The sequence below is a fragment of the Symphodus melops genome (genome assembly GCF_947650265.1).
Source record: "Symphodus melops genome assembly, chromosome: 1".
Classification (NCBI taxonomy): Eukaryota; Metazoa; Chordata; class Actinopteri; order Labriformes; family Labridae; genus Symphodus; species Symphodus melops.
In genome coordinates this window covers 52,514,002-52,535,548 of record NC_136691.1, presented here as the reverse complement: position 1 = coordinate 52,535,548, position 21,547 = coordinate 52,514,002, and positions in this window count along the sequence as shown.

Genomic DNA, 21,547 nt, shown 5'->3' with positions numbered 1-21,547 from the left:
CAGTGCACAGAAAAAAGAGGAGCTCTTACATGTAGAGAGGGAAAACAACATTAATACATTTACTTTGTGCAGTCACAAATATTTATAGAAATATCAGAGGGAAGTAAAAGTATAAATCATGAAGAGCCCCCTACATAGATGTAAGGACAAAACAACATTGATTTTGTACCAAAAGTTAAAATACAATGTTAAACACATAATAATAAAGACGTATAATGTTTTGGCGTTAAATTATAGTTTTATACACTTCCCTGGTCCAATGAGTTGAAAAAGAGAGATGTATGTGGCACCGGTGGCTAAGTGTTTAGCTTGCATACTCCATGAAGCTTCAGTCATTACAGCTGGCAGCCCGGGTTCAAATTCAAATTGCGCCTTCTTCCCCTCATGTTATTCCCCACTCTGTCTCTCCCCCTGATCTCCACTTATTCACTGTCCTGTCTCCTCAAAAAGACACCGAAAGCTGAAAAATAATTCTGCTGTCTATTTATGATTTATATATTGATACTTTTCAAAAGAAAGTGTTATCTTTGTAATTTTTATTCTTTTGTTGACACTTTATCTTTGATTACATTTTTAGCACAGCTGCAATGTCGTTCATTTACTGCTCCGTGTGCCTTTGAATTGCCCCCCCCCCCCCCCCCTCCAAATACAGTTTTTTGAATTGAATGTCTTTTAAAGATCAAAAAAATAGATTGTGTTAGTTTTTGTGTTTCAGGGCATCTCATTGCTGCGGATTATTGCCCTTTAACACCACTGATAGGAAGTTTTTTAACTTCACCTTTTATACAGTATTTCCCTTTCATCTAATCAGGCTTACATGTCATCTGGTCAATAGGTCATTGGGGGATATTTATTAATTTGAATTTGTTATTTATCCTATATTGTAACGCTGTGGCTGAGGTCTCTTTTCCAGGGGTGCAATGCATCAATACAAGAATAAAAACAACACAAATATAAACAAATATGAGAAGTTAACAATAATTCTATTCAATTCAAAAACTTTATTTGTCCCCGGGGGGCATTATGATGGCTGAAACACATTCATTCTTGCAAACCATGTTGGTTTCAAGTATTTTAAATGCCTTATAACTTATAACCATGTTTGTACCATGTACTAAATCTTTAGTGCTCCTTACACTCGTGAGTTCCTGGAAATCGAGTCGACAGCTTGCCCCCTGACTTTTTCCCGAGTTGCTCTTTCATACATGTCCCACTGGACATTTTCCATGTTTGAGAGGAGGGTGGGGTTTTGCTTTTATACTGATGTTGCGTCACATATCGTTTCACCCAAGCTCTGTCTGGACTTACTTTAAGGGGCCGGCAGGAAAACTCCAGAAAAGATCATGGTGAAAAATGTGATCGTCTGTGTTCACACGAGCAGCTTGAAGTTTCCAGGAACTATTACATGTGTGAAATGGGCTTATTATGATTGTTTTTTTGGATTAGAAGATAAACAGCTTTTCCAATCAACACCAAACTACAAGCATGTGCAAGTCACAGCTACAACTTGTCCTGGACTTGTGGGCATGTACTTCTGGGTAACTAATGATATTAAGTTCGGACAAACCTGACCTGCTAATGAGCTGATGAATCATTAAAAGTGAGCGACTGAACACAGCTGCGATGAAGAGACCACCTCATGAGCGCTGCTGTTGTTCAAACTGGGTCGTAAAGCAGGCTCAGGGTTTTCTGTTCCTCCTGTTCTAAGCAGCGCTCAAAGCCCCTCAGCTTCATGCCGACCTGCGATTGGCTTAGAGTGCTCAACCCTTGACCTTTGCAGTGGCTGATCCAGTCCATGAGAGACTCCTGACTGTTACACACTCCCACACACACACACATATGCAGCCACACACAACTTGGTAGTGTTGTGGTGTGCACATGAAACCACACCCATGTGTTTGTGGCCGTGTGCGTGTTTGATCCCATTTTGTCCTTCTCTCTGTGTGTGCACTCCTGACTTGACCTTCCCCCTATCTCCCTTATTCCCTGAGCTCAACCAATCAGATTGCCCATAATGTAAGTCACAACGTCTAGCCATTTGTGTTCTATATTTAGGTCCAAATAGACAACCTTAAGTCCCTTATGTGCCTCTATTACTGTCTCCTGGAGATAAAAATAGCTTCTTTAATTTCTTCTTAATCTATTAGTAATTCCAGATTGTGAACCTCTTTTAAAAACTTTATTCGTTTTGTTTAAAATGTGGTGCAGTTTTTAATTCAAAATGTATAAAAACAAGAATTTTTAAGATGTCCTTTTAATGTCCAAAGATTGAAACATAAACGTCGCTGTGTATGGTGCAAAAAAAGTGGATTCATCTAAGGACCAAGAAGAACTTGTGAGGTCCTTCAGGTTGTTAAATTATCTTCATTTTCAGCCATTTAACGTCTTGCACAATGTGATGTATCAGTAATTAACCCTGCATGGTGAGGGGAGAAAGTCAAATAGTAATCATATTGAGTTTCTGAGGTTTGTTGAAAATGAACAAATTGCAAACAACATTTTAGCAAACTTTTAGAAAGCATTTATTGGTTTTGAATTACTGTTGTCATACGGATTTGCCAGCGATAAAGAGCAATGAGAGCATGGCCTGAATGAACCTGACATTCGGTCCAACCTGAGCTTGAACATAATTTAGTAAGAAAACTTCTCCTCACGTTGTGGAAATAGAAATAAAAGCAGAAGCTGAGACAATGTCCCCAGGTTCCTATAAAAAGAGGTAATCGTTACAATGTTGGTTCAGTGCTTTCTCAGTTCTCTAAACAAAACGGTGACACAACAAACAAGAAGACGAAAGCACAAACACTGCCTCCTTTCTGATCCACACGAGGAAGCATCTGCCGCTAATTAGATACTAGCTGTTCAGTTAGTCATGTTGCATAGATGTCATCTCAATGTAATAATCAATCAATCCATTTCTATTTATACGCAGCCAAATCACAACACCTTATGTCAGGATAATGTACTGTAGCAGACTCATGGCTGAACAGCAATCTGCTGCAACATACACCCAGTTACATCTTGTCTTTTAAAATGTACTGTTGTTTTTATGATGTTTAAGGAAGTCAAGTTATTGCAAGTCTGACTAAAACTGAAAAACATGAACACATAAGTCCAACTGAAATCATACAAAATTGAATTTCAGTTGTAGACAGGAAGAGTAAATTGACCCCCAACAGTATTATATAGATGTATAAGTCAGACATTGAAAATGTTAACTTGGTGCCAATTCAGTCACGCTAACACATCTCGATAATGTGGGTGGTCGATTTACTCTGCTATTTATTCAACACAGTCAACATAAAAGCTGTCCGAGGCGTCCTGAACATGCTCCACAGTTCCTGCACTGGAACTTTAACCGCCTAGTTTAACGGCATAAACGCTGAGAAGAAAGCTCGGAAGAAAATGAGACCAATGTATCAACATGTTGGGAGCTACAACAAGATGTTTTAAACTTCCAAGTCATGCTAATAATGACATCCATGTCCATATTCAAGGCTGATGATGTAATGTCTTAGGCTTATCATTTATTTCATCAACAACATACCACACAAAGCCGCTTCAATTTACTGAATAGCAACATGGCTCACAGTGTTGTGAAAGTCTATTGAGGACACGTTGGCAGCACATTTTGTTAACTCAGACTACGGCCTTTGCTGTGTGTACAGGACGATTAAGATTATTGGATTAAGACTTCAAGGTAACCATTAATGGCTTACATAGAGAATATAGGGTCACTTCGGGAAAGGGTACCACGTGGTGTCTGTGAACGAGGCGCTACAGTTTCCACTTTGTGTGTTGCTGAACCGGTCTAAAGTTTGTCAGTCATATATACTTTCTGCTTTCAGCAACAGTCACCATGCAAATAAGTAATGGCACACGAGCTCACTGGTCTCCTGATTTTCTTAACAAATAGTCCGTCCCCTCATTCTCTTCAAAAGTCTCCCCCCCCTTCTCTCAGTCATTTGTTTAGAGTGGGGAAGCACACAATTAGCCTCTGCTTTGGATGGGGTACAAGAACCTGCCATAGAAGCCTCATTTGGTTTGCAAATGCCCCATTTCTTTCTGATTTCAGTAGCTAAAACAAATGGTTGAGCTTTGTTTTTAAAGGAGGGGAGGGGAGGGGAGAGGGGGGGTGGGGGGGGGGGGGGGTGGAGTGACATGTGGAAGAAGTGGCTATTTTAGCAGTGACCCAGTCATCTCTGCTGTAGAGGAGAGAAGAGGCTCTTCCAGATAATGACTGAACAAGCAGCTTTGTGTGGGACGATTAATGGAGTGATCCCACTCTTGTCCCACTTATTGCGAAGAGAAGAGCGTTGGTGTGGTGTGTGTGTGTGTGTGTGTGTGTGTGTGTGAATCTCTTTGTGTGTCTGAGCTTATATGCAAACATGTGTGTTTTGTGTTTGGGCTGCTTGCTATTTGAATGTGTGTGTGTGTGTGTGTGTGTGTGTGTGTGTGTGTGTGTGTGTGTGTGTATATGCGCATTTGGTTAGTTTGGTTTGTCTCCTTGTATGCACTTGTGTTAGTGTGTGTGTGAGCACAGGGTGTTAAAGAGTTTATTCATGGTCATGAGGTGGTGTGTGTGTCAACAGCAGATGATTTGCATGAGGGTTCTGGCAGAATTATCCCAGGGAGTACTTTTGTTTTGTTTTTAATGGACAACCAAGGACATCATTTGAATAGCATCATCCAGCCTGTCAAACACTTTCTCTGGATACTGTTGGTGGGAAGTTTTTTTTTTTCCTTTTTGGGTGGGGGGCTGCATGGAGGAGTTTTTGTACCTTTGCATTTGTGGACTGAGTTTTTGTGTGAGGGGAGGAGAAGAGAGGCCTTTGTGTTTGGCAGTATTGACTTCAACACAAAGACTAAAACCATGCAAGTGGGGGAAAAAACACATAAAATCTGAAGTTTCACCACAAACAGCTGAAGTGTAATGATGCAATGAAGAAAGTGTGTTTACTTTGCTTGCTTTACTTAGCATTACAGTCGACACGCTCTTGGGTCAAGCCATCCAGCTACCTAGTGTGTTGAAAAAAAAAGCCAGTGTAGAAGTGCAACAAACTGCAGTTCCTCAAGCATCCACTTGAAGCTGTCTTTAAAAGCTATCCATTAATAGCCATGTTACAATGTCCTTTTGATAGAATAACTCAGACTATTCAGTTATTTATAGACAGAGGCGTGGCTGACTTCACTGACAGGTGGACACGGTGCTACGAGCCAGCAGGATAGAGGCGCTTCAGCTCCACCTCTTGGCCTCTGACATTAGGTTGAGGCAGCATTTTAAATGTGTTCTGACTGAGACTACATCCACCTTCTACACAATCATGCCAGTTCTGTACATCATCTATGTCCTATAGTATCCCAGAAGTCCAGTCTCCAGCTAATGAGGTTTTACGAGATTCTCCCAGAGGTCCAAAAGAACACAGGGGGTCCGCTTAAAAACAAGGGTCAATGTCAGAGGGGAAGCACAATGAGTAGAAACATAGAAGAGAGAGAAAACAAATGAAGGTGTGTTGAAGTGAAATATGACATATTTGCAGTACTTAAGATTTCACTGAGTAAAAGGAGGGGCAATTTAAAAGACAATGATTGAAAAATCCGTCTTTAGAAGTTATGCAAGTAGGACTAGAAACCTAAGCCCTGCCACTCTCGGCTGATTAGATTCACACATTTATTTTATTTATATTTGGAGCTCAAACTCACTGAGATTGTGAACGTGTTCGTATAAGTGCAACTTCAGTGGCTGTGAACTCCATGTAACCTCGTTGGATTTTTATTACTCTGCCTACAGGTAGGAACACTTTCCTCCTCCCATACCTTCAGTAAATCACTGCAGTCCTATATGCTCTGAGCGTTTAGTGCTCAGTGTTGGTTTATGGATGACATAGTCACCCCGGTGTCAGGTTTCCAGCCTTCAGAGAGTTATCTCCAACCAAATTCAAGCATCACGATGGAGATAACACATGTGACAATGGTTAAAATCTGGACGTCACTTATCGTGATGATCAGTGAGATCAGAGAGGAAACACCTACGTAAACGCAGGGTGGAAATTGTATTGAATACAGATAGAGAGGGAATCAGCTGACCTCCAGCCTGCATATTTTAACAAGTTCACCTTATTTCATTTACATAGGTGTCTTTGATGTCGTACAAAAGCACAGCAATAGTTGTTCATATTGGATAGAGTCAGGGCACCAACTTTTTTTATTTTCCTGTAATATTTGAAAATGCAAAACTGGTGGCCCGGTGGCCGAGCGGTTCAGGTGCACACCTCATGTGTGGAGGCTGTGGTTCCCCGGGGCGTGCAGCCGGATTCGTGCCCAGCCTCTGGCTCCTTTTCCGCACATCATCCCTCATTTCCTTATCTCTGTCCACAGTTCTGTCTCTACATTGGAAGCATAAAACCGAAGCGAGGAAAACTAGATCCAATAAACGAGAGACATATATCACTTATCATTTTGCAATTCTTCTTCAGTTTTTTTTAAAGAGAAGAAAAAAATGTGTAAGTTCATGTATAAACCCGTCAAAGGAGGGCTTACTATTTCTCCACTTGCTAAGTCTCCGTCAAATAGTGGTGTTGTTCTTCCTTTCATATTCTTTCCATATGTGAGATTTTTGCGGTGCTTTTTTTTAATGTAACCGCAGCTCAGTGTAAGTTAAAGGATCAAAGTGAATACAACGGGGAGGTGAGGAGAAATATACAACAGTGTCTGTACGATATCTGCTCCACAGGCGTTGTATACCTGGTATTGGTGATGTGGTCTGCCTCCACTTCCTACCATAACATACTATAACATGTATTATATTTATCATATCGGATAATATAATCAGCAGACTGATGGGTCTGTGAAATGATCAATGATATCCTCAACTGTTTTCACAGACCCTGTGATCATATTTTATCTATATACCATCTTTGGTTCTGAGCTGACCTGAGGACACAATTTCCCCTCCTGATCCCTGAAGGGATGACTGTGTTAAAAGGACAAGAGAAAGTCTGAGGCCAAAGCAGCATTATGAGGGTTTTTCATGTTCATGATTCATGTGCAGATTTTGAGGGACTTTTTTTTAACACACTGTAAAAAGATAAATAGATATTTGAAGTCAAATAAGTTAGTGTACGGTCCGCCTCATCTTTTTAAACTGACTGATTTGAGGTGATAAGTCGAGATGCATTTATTTTCATAATAGAATTACAGCTAAACCAAGCTTTTTTTTATTGTTTAGGTTATTTAACTTTATTTTGAGTAGTTGTTTAGTCATCACAGTGTTTCCTTGTCATTCGTGGCCGAGGCGTGATGCTCTATGTAGCGAGCATGTTCATCTTCATCTTGACATTTGGTCAACTTTATTTTATATCCTTTTGATTCCCAGTCTTAATTACAATTTCAAACCATTATTTATTCTCAAAGGACACAACACAGAGTTTTTCGAGATTTTTCGAGATTATAAGCACAGAAAAAACAAGCAAAAAACAAAACAAATGATGAAAAACCACTGTGAACTTTTAAAAACAGTGTTACAAATAATTAAATCATTTTGTAAGCTGGAAAACTTCAGATAAGTTAAAATGGCATGAATGCATGGCGTTGATTCGTCTACTGGTTGTGTCACGTGCCTCGTGTCCTGAAGCTTTAGTTCACAGCTGCCGTGGGTTCAAATCTTCCTTCTTCTTTCCTTCTTCGACCGTCCTATCCAATATAGACAAAAGCCCCCCCCCAAAAAAAAATAAATAAATAATAAAAATTACATGAAAATGACTTGAAAACAAAATATAAACTACTTTGAGTTATACCGAACTGTAAATTGCAGGGTTAAATGTTTTCACAGTGTTGTGTGGGGTGATAACAGACACAGAAAGTGTTTCATTGATTATCATGTCTAATGTTTTATGTACATTATCAAGAGTGCTGTGAAGTGCACACAACAAAGAGTTTTCCAGGAAGCGAGAGGAATGTGTTGCTTTACATTAAATGACATTAAAGTGGAAAAATCCATTTCAAACCCCCTATGTCTAATGTGTTACTAAATCTGTATATCAGGGGATTTTCCTCTTCAAGACTGTAACGGCTCTCCTCTTGAATGTAGAGTGAAAATTCACTTCTCCTATCCAGGGTGTCCCAGATCTAAGCTATGTGAAACAGGTTTTTGGCATTTGTTAAAGCCGCAGTATGGTGTTCATTCCCAGTTTGCAGAGTTCTTGTATAATTTACGACTGTGCATTAAACAGCCTAGCACCAGGCAGCCCATCATGTAAACAGATCAGGACTTTACAGGCAGCTTGCCGGCTGTTTAAACAGACGAAAGGAAAAGGGGAAAAGGAGGGAAATTAAAACCTAAATGGAAAACATGTGCAGCACTGTGTGTGAAGGGTTAGATGTGTGTGTGCATGTGTTGAGGGGGCTGCAGCCAGACGATGTGGAAGTGACACAGTGTGAGGTGAAAAAGCACACATAAAAAACTTGAAAACACTTATAAACCCACACACACAGACACACACAAACATAACCCCGCACACCACAAAACCTCCAGTTTTTATCAGGTCCAGCTGTGAGCCGAGTCGTATCAAAGGCAGCATGGTGAGCTGCAGAGACAATCAGATCCAGATGTGCTTCGGTCCGTAACAGAGCTGCTCACCTCCTCTGTTTCACTCTGCTTTGTTACATTATATATTACTCTACCATATACACTCATCTTCACTCTCCTGCGCCTTGCCTTTGTTTCATTTCATGGCTTTCCTGTTGTAGTCGAGTCAAATATGAACCACAGAAGGGACAGACAACAAGGTTGCAAAAACCACAATGTGTATGTTTGTGTGGGTTGTTTACCTTGGATCCAAGCCACAAGGACGTCCGTCCACATTTCTGATCATAAAAACAACAAACTGAACCAGAGCTAAATATCGTCAGGAGAAAATGAAGAGCAAAGATCACATGGATGTTTTTTTGAGAGGTTTTGGCGGTTATTCTGTGTCCAAACATGTGTAGTTGCAGTCAGAGCGGCATGATCTACAGCAGATGGTGGAGCAACAGGCTGTCTAATCAAACCACACACACACACACACACACACACACACACACACACACTCAAGTTCAAAGGGTTGTGTGTGGAGAGCATGGCTTATGGTATTCATCACAGGGGATAGGACAGCAAATCACTTTAAATGCTGAAAAATGAATTCTAATGAAGACATCATGTAGCTCTGTGGCCGTTATTGGACGATTAGCACAAACCACATCTGGCCACATCTGATCCTGCAGACAGGACGTGACTTTGAGGTTACTGTTGGCATGAACTTTAGTGCATGTCAGTGAGAATGGACAAATCTGCTCTCAATTTGTAATGGTGACAAAGTTGTGCTGCTGTAACAGAGTAGTTAACAAAGGATTTTCTCAGAAGAAGAAGGATTTGAAAATGGGTTTATGTTTTCATTTTTCCTGTTTATGGTGTTTAGTCAGGGAATTGAAAAAGTGGATTCTTGTTGCCCATGAAATAAAACGAGTGGAGTGAATGTTGTTAGTTGTGTTTGCTCTGGATTCTGACCTTAACCAATGACCTCTAATGCCCTCAAATTGAGCATGACTGACATTCAGACCAAACTGTAAAGCAATTGCCTGTAGATCGAGCAATGATCATGTTTCTGTCTGTGTGTATGTGTTTGTGTGTGTGTGCATGTGTGTGCGTGTTAAAATCCCCCTAACTCCTGAAAAGTTCAGGAAACGCTGCACATGTGAATTTTTGAACCAAACCTTCAGAGTTTTTTCCTGCCAGCCTCCTTGTAAAAAGTCCACAGTAAGTGAGTGCAGGCAGCAGGCGATATTTAGGGAAATTCTCTGCAAACAAGTGGGATTCAGTGATACAGTTTATGTAATGGAACTAGTGCAATCTTCATGCCCGTCGAGCTACATGTAGTTTGTAGGCAAAAAGGGTTATCATGGTGCTGGACCCTCCAAACTCAGACAGATTTCGTTGGCAGTCTGCTTAAATTTATTTCTGAACTCTCTGGAGTGCAAATGTGACTCGCAGAGATTTAGTGATCTCCCCTCTGTACCGAATCCAGAGGCGTTAGGGACGTGATCAGCAGAGCCAGCGGGGGATGGCAGCACTGTGAGAGTGTGTGTGTGTGTGTGTGTGTGTGTGTGTGTGTGTGTGTATGTCTGACTGTGTGTGTGTGTATGTGGAGCTCCCACTGTGTTATGCTTCTGCTACATTGAAATCCAATCCAATTTGAATTCACAGACTGTGAATCAACATGAATGTACAAAGATGTCATGACAGCTGGGCTTAGTTACGTCACTGTTGTGGAAACGCACTATGAAAAGGGCATTTGACTCCAGGTGACTTTGATTCCACCTGAGTCAAGGTGGCACTAACTCCAAAACTTCTCCCTGATTGGCCAACAGAAGCAGGTGTCCTTCCTTTCCACTCTCCTGCCATCCACAAGTACAACACCTTGCCGAAGGCCCACTTAGAAAAAAATGTTTGTACCATTATGAATCAGATAAACTTTTTTTCTCTCCCTCTTTAACAAAATTGTTTGTGTATTGCAAACATTTCCAAATAAAATCACCTGTGGCTGTAAAGGACTGTGCTGCAGAAGACCAGGCACACACAATCTTCCAGAGTAGCTATTAAATCTGTTAAATTGACCTCAGACGATCACAGTTAAAGTTTTACATTTATTGTCGCGTTAAGTGCTTAAGATAAAATGCTCCACTAAGTACCCAGGTCGCGTCCGATCTTGAGAACATCTGAGATAAAAAGCAGAGGGTTTGTTTTTTCTCTCGAAAAGCTCTCTGACTGCTTTGTAGCGCCTGGCATATCTGTGTTATTCCATATAGTATCTTGTGGTTTTACAGCAGCGAGTGATGTTCAAAGTCTGAAGCAGAGTCAAACTTTATTCCACTGGGGTATTTTGATCCGTCTTTTTGATGCACGTGTTTGATCTGTCTATTCTTTTTGAAGCACACTCCTCTAGTTTTCCTCCTCACTTTAACAAGGATAAAACAGAAAGCAGAATTGTAGCTGCCAAGTTGCTCAGCCGAAAAAGAACATGAAATCCTTTTATGCCGAGCGTACAATGAAAGTTGATCTTTTTCTGCAGCCGTTTGAATTTCAGATGACACTGCTTTTAAAATGCATTCCCTTTGTTGTTGACGTGTGTTTGCATGCACGTGCACCATCTTGTAAAACGTAAAGATCTGCGTTGTGCGATCAAGCAAGGTATGCTTGTAGGTGTGTATCAGGAAGGTCATGGTCATTAGGTGTGCGTTTTTCAAACCCATGCAAGCTATTCATGGCTTGCCCTTTGTGTGAAAAGGGAACAAAGATAGCTCTCTAGATACACCAGCAGCCAGTTTGTTTAACAGCCATGCAAACAGGCTTGGGGGAAATACCCACCGCGAGTGATAATCAAAGGCTTGTTATGGCCATGCATGCAAATACAAGTGTGTATGTGTGGGTGCAAATACAAAGAAATGCAAATAGAAGAGTGTGTCTGTCTGTCTGTGTGTGTGTGTGTGTGTGTGTGTGTGTGTGTGTGTTTGTGTGTGTGCGTGCATGTGTGTTTGTGTGTGTGTGCAGGCTCTCCTCGGCTGTCGCGCTAATCCAAGAGACAGGCTTAGACACTGAGACTCTTGCGACCCTTTAAGTAAGCACTAATACTGTTAAACCACAACTGAGCTCTTATACACATTGAGAGAAGAGATAAAGATAGAAGAAGCTCTCTCACACACACACACACACACACACGCACATAAAGCTACGCGTGCATTATCTACTGTATGAACCTCTAACAGCCCTCTGACGTATTTAGCAAGCCAGGCCTCTCAGCTGAAGCGGTGTTGGTTTGGAGCATGTGGTCTTTAAGGCCAATCAGGTGGTTAAGTGAGAACAAAGAGGGTTATCGCCCTCATGACACAGGCATCCACACTGCAGACGCGTCCTTTAGTAAAGCACGGAATCCCCACATGCTACGTCAGGGCCGCTGGGCTTGTATTTGCACAGATTAAGACTAAAGTCTAAAGATGTTGTTTTTTTTTCTCACATTGAGATCAGAAGTCACTTCCCTGCCTAACGTGTAAATAAGCGCTCACCTGTTGTATAGGACTGAATGTATCCTGACTTAAACCAAGTGAGAGGCAGCGTTGTTGACCCAGTTGAGGGGGTGGTGCACAATGTTGCCCAGGATGCATTAACGTTTACATGCCAGGCCACCTTCGGATGTGGTTTGAGCGGTCAGATCTGAGTCGTCCTCAGGACTCATTGGGGTGCGTTCACACCTTGAAGTCTACTAACTTGTTATTGGATAAATGCAAGGTGTAAACAGCCAGTATTTTAATTTTATTTCACCTGTCTTGAAAACTAATGATGCTTCCTGATCATGTAAAGACATGCATGAGTTGTATTATGATGTTATGTAAAAGAGGTAAAATGTGTGAATGCACCCTTACAGTGGTTCTTTCACAGGTCATATAAAGTGTGAAATAAAAAGGAGGATGCTGTGGAAATCACAAAGCTCTCGTAACAACAAATTGTGTCTGTAATGGCATAGGTGTTTCAGTGTTTAGTGTGAAGTAAGTTCACAGTGTTGTGAAGCCTGTAAACAAACAGAGGGAGCTTCACACACACACACACACACACACACACACACACACACACACACAAAGTATTCTTCTTCTCTCCCGATTCTGCCATTATATGCTGCCAGCATGTTCCCCCTCTCTTACTGCTTCTTTTGGCTGTCCTGCCTGTGTGTGTTGCGGGCAATACATACCAATGTCCCACGTTCAACGTTTAAGTGTTTTTCATCCATTCCTGTCGTCGTCCCCTTTTATCCGACAGGGACATGAGCTTTGAGGGACATGTTGGTGTGACAGCAACTCTAGAAAATGTGTGAAAACGGGGACAAATAGAATAAGAAGAATAGACTCCGACCCTCCAAATTCCTGTCATACATCATCTGCATATAGGTTTAATTTAAGTTTGTGGGTATATCAGTGAGGCACTTAAGGTTGAATATGGGATAGACTGTGGGGGAAACAGATGAAAAAGAGGACGGTGGGAGAAAGACATGAGAAGAGAAATTAATGTGGAGAGGTGGCGGCTGTGGGTGAGAGAGCCGACTAAGAAGATTTAGTGTAACGAAGTTATTCAACACTGATGTAAAAGAGGCTTATCGCTCCAGCGTTGCTCCCACCTGCCCAACTAAACACGCAAACACACATAAATGTATGTGCACACATTGACGCACTGTTACACACATACCTGTCTGACCTAACAAAACTTGCAAGCCTAACGTGCGTGTCTGTGCATGTGTGTGTGTGTGCGTGCGTGTGTGTGTGTGTGTGTGTGTGTGTGTGTGTGTTTCAGTCTGGCTTTTGCGTAACTGCCAATAGGATCAGTGTGAATCAGACTGAACTAAGCTCTGGCCCCTGGACTTAATTTCATGAGTCTAGAGCAAGAGGGGATACACACACACACCTACACACACACACACACATACACACACACAAGTAAACTCAAATGCTTTAGACTCAGACTTGCAGTAAATACCAACCACCTGTCGTATTTTAAGCATTATATTAATTCTTTATACCATAATTCTCAGCTGGAGAGTATTCAGATAAAACCATCTTGAAGAAATTATTGGGTTACATTTTTGAATAATTAGTTGGCTCCATCAAATGTGTCCTACATTTCCCAGGATTCATTGTGCACCAATTCATTCAAGATACAAGATACTTACACTTAGAAAACTGTTACAGCTAGTTTCAAGCTACTGAAACAACTGTCAAAAAGACCTTTAGACGTGTGTTGCTGAAGGTTCATATATTTGCGCTCGAAATACTGGAGGAAACCGACCTGAGGGGGAGAATATGTCACAGACGACTTTTTTCAAGTATAATTAACGTGAAGTTTTTATCACAGCAGCACATTCACAGCAGTAGCTCGGCAGCTTTCAGAAGCAGTTCACACTTCCTTAAGCAGTGGTCACAACATCTGATGTTTCCATGGCAACAGCAAACATGTCACGTCTCTCATTCGTTGCTCTGTCATGGCAGCCGCCGCGAAAGACACACAAATATATAAAATAAAGGATTTCTCTGGCTTTGATAACTGTTGTGAATATTTGAGGTAATGTAATTGTTTCATAAAATATATCCAGTATGTAACATACAGTAAGGTTTTAATTCATATATAACATTTTATCTCTTTTTTGTGGTCGCTGGAGCATCTATAGTTCATTTCAAAAATGACTTTTTGTGATGCTTTTTGTGGTGTGACCCTTTGTGCCCTATCTCTATTCAGGAAATGATAAGAAAATCCAGTCTGCTCTTATAAAAGCACTCTATGCTCCTGGCATCAACTAAACAGAAGTATGGGATGAGATCATTAGAATGAGACCACTTAGTCATAGAAGCAGCTCGTTTCTGTGACCTTTTATGAACCTTGCTAACCGCTTTATGGCCTCGCAGATCAATGCTAAATCTATTAGGACAGATTAGTATTAAGGTGGTGTGTAATGGGGAGCGCTTTATCTGTTTGGATCTCAGGTGTAAATACAGACTAGTGCTAATGCCACTATTGGCATTAGACCCACTGAGGCTGGTGCTAAAAGCCATTATAAAACCGAGGTAGCTTTAATAAGGTCAGCACATGGGGGCCAATTAAGAGCCTGGGATAAGGTCACATGACAAAGGCTCGGAGAGGAGTGAAACTGGACTGGACGATTAGTCTGCCATGTAGGTCAAAGGTGACACATGCAAGAACTCGTTCTTAAGGAAAGCATTCAAAAACAAGATCAAATACACCTACACCCTCCTCCCTGAATGCAAAGGGGAGTTGTCGCTGTAACAGGATTTTGAACCTTTAAGCTTTAAGGCTTAAAAGAAAAGGACAAACCCTCTCTGAATATGCAGAAGGCTGCATTTGAATGAAATAAGAGGAGAAGAAATGAGATGAAGGGCAGAATTCAGACTCTCTGAGGTTTTGTAAAGACAACCAGAGTCAGCCCTTTTATTAAACCAGAGCAGTTAAGTGACAGCAGGTTTGTATTTACAGCAACTGCCACAGGAGGAGTTTGGACATAAAAGAAAAAGGGTTGTACAAGTTTACTCATGCCCTACACATCCTGGGAGCGTTTTGATGGTTTACTATATGCTCATCCCATAACCTTGTGCACAGGGAATTCCCAGAGTCTTGAGGGGTTCTCACAAGACACACAAAAAGACAGAAGATTTACCTTAGATGGGCTGCATGTGTGAACGCAGATGCCCACATTTTCACCCAAACATCATCTAGATTTTACCGCCAAACCACATGGTAACAATTCCCCAAATAATCAAAGACTTCATTGACCTAACTTACTTCACGCAGGCCTTTTTGGACATTATGAGGAAAAGGCCAGTATGTTTGGCTAGTGTGAGTGCTTCAAACCAGTATGCTTCCTTGGAAGAGATGAGCTTTGGTAAAGTACAGTTGCTCATGCGCAGGAGCGCAACATGGTCGATCCCTGCCTTGCATTACCAAGAAATCCAGTGGTGCTAAAAAAGCTGTATCTGACCAAAGCAACACAACATGAGCCATCTTAGTATCTTAGTCTATGGCTGCAAACGTACTCCAGCACGATACGGGACAACTGAGCCTAGTGTGAGTGAGATCACACTACGCATAATTACTATTGTTCATAAAATCAAAATGAATGAGTAATAACGTTCATGTCTTTTTATGTTGTGGGACGTTAAAGAAATGATCTAATCAGACCAAACAAGTCTGATTAGTTTAAGTACTGTAAACATGTTTATCTCTGCAGTAACTATGGCAGTTTAAATAAGGGCAGTATGCAGACAGTACCTACTACTACTACCAGCAGGCAGATATTTGTTCCTATTTCGTTTTATTCATTCAGTGTGAATGTGGCATCATTTGTGTTACTCGAACTGGCCGCTCTTCATCCTCAATTTTATTGTTTAGCTTTATTCAAGAAGAGTAGTGCACATATACAGTCAGGTAAATAAAACCAAAATAAATGAAAAAAACATATTAAACAATAAGATAACATACAGTTCATACAGGAAAGTACAAATGAAATCCAAAACGATACAGAATATAAAGTCAAATTAAGCAATAAAGATGCAGACATAAATAAGCAAATCTTTATTTGAATAGAGGGTGAAAAGTTTCATAATAATGCTGACATTTGTTACATTTTTAGTTGTTATTTAAAAGAAGCAATTTTGGATGGGACTTTATTTCTAGATTAAAATTTGACTAAATTAATCCATGCTGGTTTGTTTTGATTTGGAGGCGCACATCAAGTGGCGTTTTACAGTTAATTTTGCACAGCATTGTGGGTCGTAAAATACAAATGATTTCCTGAAAGGATTCCTCCGGTCCATACTGCATAACACCTGGAAGTTTGTATCCATGCTGAAACGCATTGGCTTAATTTTTCTCTCTGGAGGTTGCTGCTTGGTTATATATTTAGCTTAACAGTTACATCTTTTACCACCCATTAACTGTCTTTGACATAAAGAGTTTCTGTTGTCTGACACTAATTCTCCCATCAGACTTTCTGCAGGAAAAAAAAACACCAGAGTGGTGGCCTGAAAAACTTTAAATAAAGTCAGAATAAAAAATATGACTGTTGAGTTTTTCAGGAGTTTCGTGCAAGTGAAAGCCCCAATAAGCAGACAAAAACTCTTCACAGGAGCTTTATAATTGATAAAGTTTAAGATGGGACGTTTCTGGGTTTCATTTTGAACTTGTAAGTGGGGCAGATTAGTTTTGTGTAATTTTCTGATGAATGTAACCCAATGTTTATTGTTGGCAAAAAATGCCCCACAAAACTACTGGAAGCATTTAGTCATCAAAGGCAAATTTCTTGATTGTTGGACTCTTACACTCTACATAATTTAATTGACAAGCTGAACCGCTTAAATCAGACACATAATCTGTGTTTAAATAATTAAGCATGACTGAGGGACACAGAACAGAGACTGTTTGGGAAAAGATTCTCAGTAAGTGGAATAAGATTGTTATGAATGCCCAACGGTGATTATTCACGCTGTTATCAGCATGACATTACAAGGACACAGTGTTTCGGTTTGTCTGCTGTAGCTGATCACTTACTGATGACTTGTTATTTTCTGCTGCCCGGATCTCTTCAAATACTCGTTTCCAAGGTCGTGGGGAGAGAAAAGCGTCAGATGCTTAACCACAAACAAACACAATCATTGTTCTCCGGCGCTGGAGGCGAGGTACGGCTGGTAATTGTCATGTCCAAGCAGTTTGATTCGACTCTTACACTCAGTTCATAGAATGAAGCTGAAGGCGGGTTTGACTTCTGAGGATGAACCTTAAGACAGTTTCCTGAGGATAAAGAGGAAACTGTGAGGTGAATTTCACACTCTGACAACCTTCAGCAGGCCAGCTGAGGGAGTGGCATTTCGGTGACGTGAGTCATCAGTGTTGTCGAAGGCTCAGCAAACACAGCAGTCGACTTCTACTTTTAGAGAACACTTTTTTTATAGTGTCACATTGAAAGCAGTGAGGGTTTGTAAATTGTTCAACCAACACGAAGCTTTAAGTAACTGTTTTGTCAACCTGGAATAAAAGCTAAACATCATCGAGGATAGGGCAATTAAATAAAACCCGCTTCAGCAACACTGCAAAGTGGCTTGCTACATTGAAGCTAAGTTTATAACCCTGAACAGTTTCCTCAATATAATTATCATGATTATGACTGAACCAATTTTGGTCAAAGTCATTACTGCTTTTGTTTATTAAGTTGTAGTGCTCTTTATCAAATGATGATTACTTTGGTCAGCTCCTGAAAACAGGTCTCGTTCCCCCCTGGGAGTTCAACAACTGTTTGAATTTGTCCAAAAATAAGACGACAGAGAGCACTGAACTGAAACCTGAATGCTTTTTTGTTTTCAAGAAACTTTTCAGATGACATTTTGTTATCAACTGCTGTGAACACGGATCTACGAAAACAACTAAACACTCAGTATGATATACGTGCCTGGCCAGTATAGTTGGCAGCGTGACTTTTTAATAAAACAAGACGTGTATTTGCAAACACTCCTCCTTCTAATCATCAGTGGGCTGTAAACAAACGTTTATGCCAGACGCTGAGGTGGGATTGCTGCTCCAATTGATCCTGAACTACAAAGTTAGTAACTTTCAAGAAAATGTTGGCTTGTTGCCTTGCGTCTTTTACTCGTACTCAGAAGTTTGATTTTGGATCGTGACAGAATTCTCTGCTGCGTTTCAACATTGAGTTGGGACAAATGCAGCTTGTGTGGATTCTGCTGCATTACTTGATGAATAAAACAGATAAAGGCTTTGACACACCAAGGAGACTGTCGGCCATCGCTCTGTCAGTGAGCGGTCGTCACCCTTGTTTCGCGGCGTGTCCAGCTCTGTCTCTACCCGCCGGCCCCAGTTGGCTGTTTTTTGGCCGATCACACATGTTCAAGTGTTGCACGGTGGATGAGAGGAATCTCTCTGATTGGCTGTTCAGATAAGCGAATCAGTGCATTTAAAGAAAAACAGGCTGACAGCGCCAGTGTGATTTTCAACTTTTTATCAGACATTATTCTCGATTAGAAGTATCTGGGACCTAGAGACAGACTTATTTTGTTTTTGGGTTGATGTCAATATCAGACCAATCTCGTAAATTAACAGCAATTGCTTATGTGTGCATAAAATAGCATAGTTGTGCTCTGCTGCTGCTGAATCATCCTCTGAAGTCGCAGCTGGTTCAGAAGCTGCTTCAGTGGTTTGTTAGTCTGTGTGTGTGTGTGTGTGTGTGTGTGTGTGTGTGTGTGTGTGTGTGTGTGTGAGAGAGAGAGACTGTTGGACTTGTGGTAGTTGAAAGGAGATTTTCCATGTTAAGAACAAAGCAGTACAGTGGCAACTGCAACACACACTGCTGACGCATTAAGTGGGGTTGTGTGTGCGTGCGTGTGTGTGTGTGTGTGCGTTAAACACTCCAAGGGGAATTAGGATCTAATGAAAGGCAGACGGGCTGAAGTCCCAGGCAGACTGTGAGGTGGCGTGACAATGTGCTAATGACTTTCATTGCCCCTACATGTAGATGTTTTTTTCTTCTTTTACTTGTACTCTGAACTCACATGGACAGACTTTCACTGCCAAGAAGAAAAATAAGAAGCAACTCTTGTTTTGTAGCCCACAATTCACAGCCCACAATCTGATAGCTGAAAGCACTTTAGAGGGGTTGGATGGTCGAGTGGTTTGCAATGATGCATGTGACACCAGTGGTGCTGAGTTTAAACCCCACATCAGTGAAATTGCTTTTCCACATCCAAAAGTGCTCAAAGAAGAAAGTTGTTTTCAAAAAATCCATGCATGAAAAGAAATCACCATCCTAACACTGACAAATTGGGAGCTTCGAAATTATAAGGTTCCAGATGTGTCTGTGGAGTTTCAAAGATCAACATTTTGACAATGCAGCTGGCAAAACTTTTATTCAGACTACCAGCAAGGCTGTCACCCAAGCTGTTCATCTTTTAAAAACATTCAGAAGAGAACATGAATATGAACTTGTTAGCAGATGTCAACAGTCCTGTTACTAAATGTAGCTAAAAGAAGAGTTTGAGTGGTTCTTATAGAAGTAAATGAACAAGAAAGATTCACACAAGATTTTACTTTAAGCAGCTGACGTGTTGCTGAAAAGCAGCACGAGATATTTAGGAAAACTAAAGTAGTAGGGAGATCATGAAATCAGCATGAAACATAGAGCGGACGAAGCCTGAGTGGCGTCGCTCATCTGATACAGCAGAGTCAGACATTATAGGGCCTGACTGTGCTGCACTTTTTGTGCAATCAATAGATGTGTCAAGGATCCTTTTTGTATTTAAGTGCATAAACATAAAATAAAATATTTACAGCACCTTCAAGACCATCGACCTTCCACATTTATCTGGAGTTTTGTTTCCACAACAGCAACAAAGTGTCAAGGCTGTATGTCTGCGAGATGCAACAGAGACAAAGAGTGGTGCTGGCAGCACTGATTTTTGTTTTTTTTATTTACAGCAGATTTCACATAAATGTTTGTAAAAAATAGCTGGGGCAATTGTTGCCTCTTCCACTATTTCTGACATGGCCTTAACCAAAACATTTCAGTATCATATTTGAGTGTCGCTGTGTTTGAATTTGCTCATATTGCGCTAAATGATCTGTTTTTCGGGAAGCTATTATGATGTCTGTGAGGACAAACTGTGCCTCTGAGATATACCTTTTAAACCTTCGAGAACGCCAAGAGCACAAGAGTAAATATTTGAACGTTAGTAAAGTACATGCCACTTGGTTATGCATATATAAATTGTAAAGAGCAAATACATGTTTAGTCCTCAAAGCAAACAAAAGTGGAAAGAAAGAGTATCATCAGAGGCAGAGGAGGATCTAATGCTTGTTCTAACGTTCATCTCTTGAGACAGAAAACAGAACAAGACACCACAAAAAATCTTTCCAATTATAAAGATTGCATAAAACATGGACATAGTCTCTGTGATGTCAACCATCGGTTTCTGGAGAAGAGTTTAGAAGCAACACAATGGTGTCGCCGCTTCAATGGAGAAACAGGTGAAGAGCTGGAGCTGAGGCGGGCCATTAGCCTGCTGGTGAACAGCAAGAACGCAGCCACCTGTCAGTCAACTCAGCCTGAGAAAAGATCTGAAACAAATGATTTCACCATATTTGACGACCTAGTTTGGGTTGTAAACATATTAAAATGTAATGAACACAGCAGTTCACTCCGTTTGATCTATTTTTGTGTTAGCCTGATGTTTCTCTGAACAAAAACTAAAGCAGAGCTGCAAAGAAATAAACTAATCAGGGAGGTTCACTCGGATTGTTGAATAGATTCTCTTTGTAAAACATCTCCACATGACTTCATGCAGGTGTGTGTGTGTGTGTGTGTGTGTGTGTGTGTGTGTGTGTGTGTGCGCGTGGGCTTGTATCATGTGTGTATATGTTTCCTGATTGTGGGTGGGCGCATTAGCCCACAACCTCTCATAGCTTCTGGGTCAGTGGTTTTGGAAATATGTGCCGCACCACAACCACACACACCTACACACACACACACACACACACACACACACACCTACACACACACACACACACACACACACTCCGGCTAACCACAACACAGATAACCACACCATCATGCCAAACTAAATCTATAGACACAGAAAAAAACCCTGATCATGTGACACACATCATAACAAACATTCCCCTCATTAACCAAACCCTTTGTGTGAACGTGTGTGTGTGTGTGTGTGTGTGTGTTGTATGAATCTCGCTGTATTGAAGTTTTATGATGAAACATGAAGACTGACCCTAATTCAGACCATATGACTGCTCTGGTGTTTGATGTCTGCGAGCTCTCTGAGTCACACAGAGGCTCACGGTGCGTGTGGTCACACATTCACTTTACACATGTGATGGGTTAACGGTCACACCTAGTTACACACAGAAAATCACACGAACACACACCCACACACACACAGAAAGAAAGAC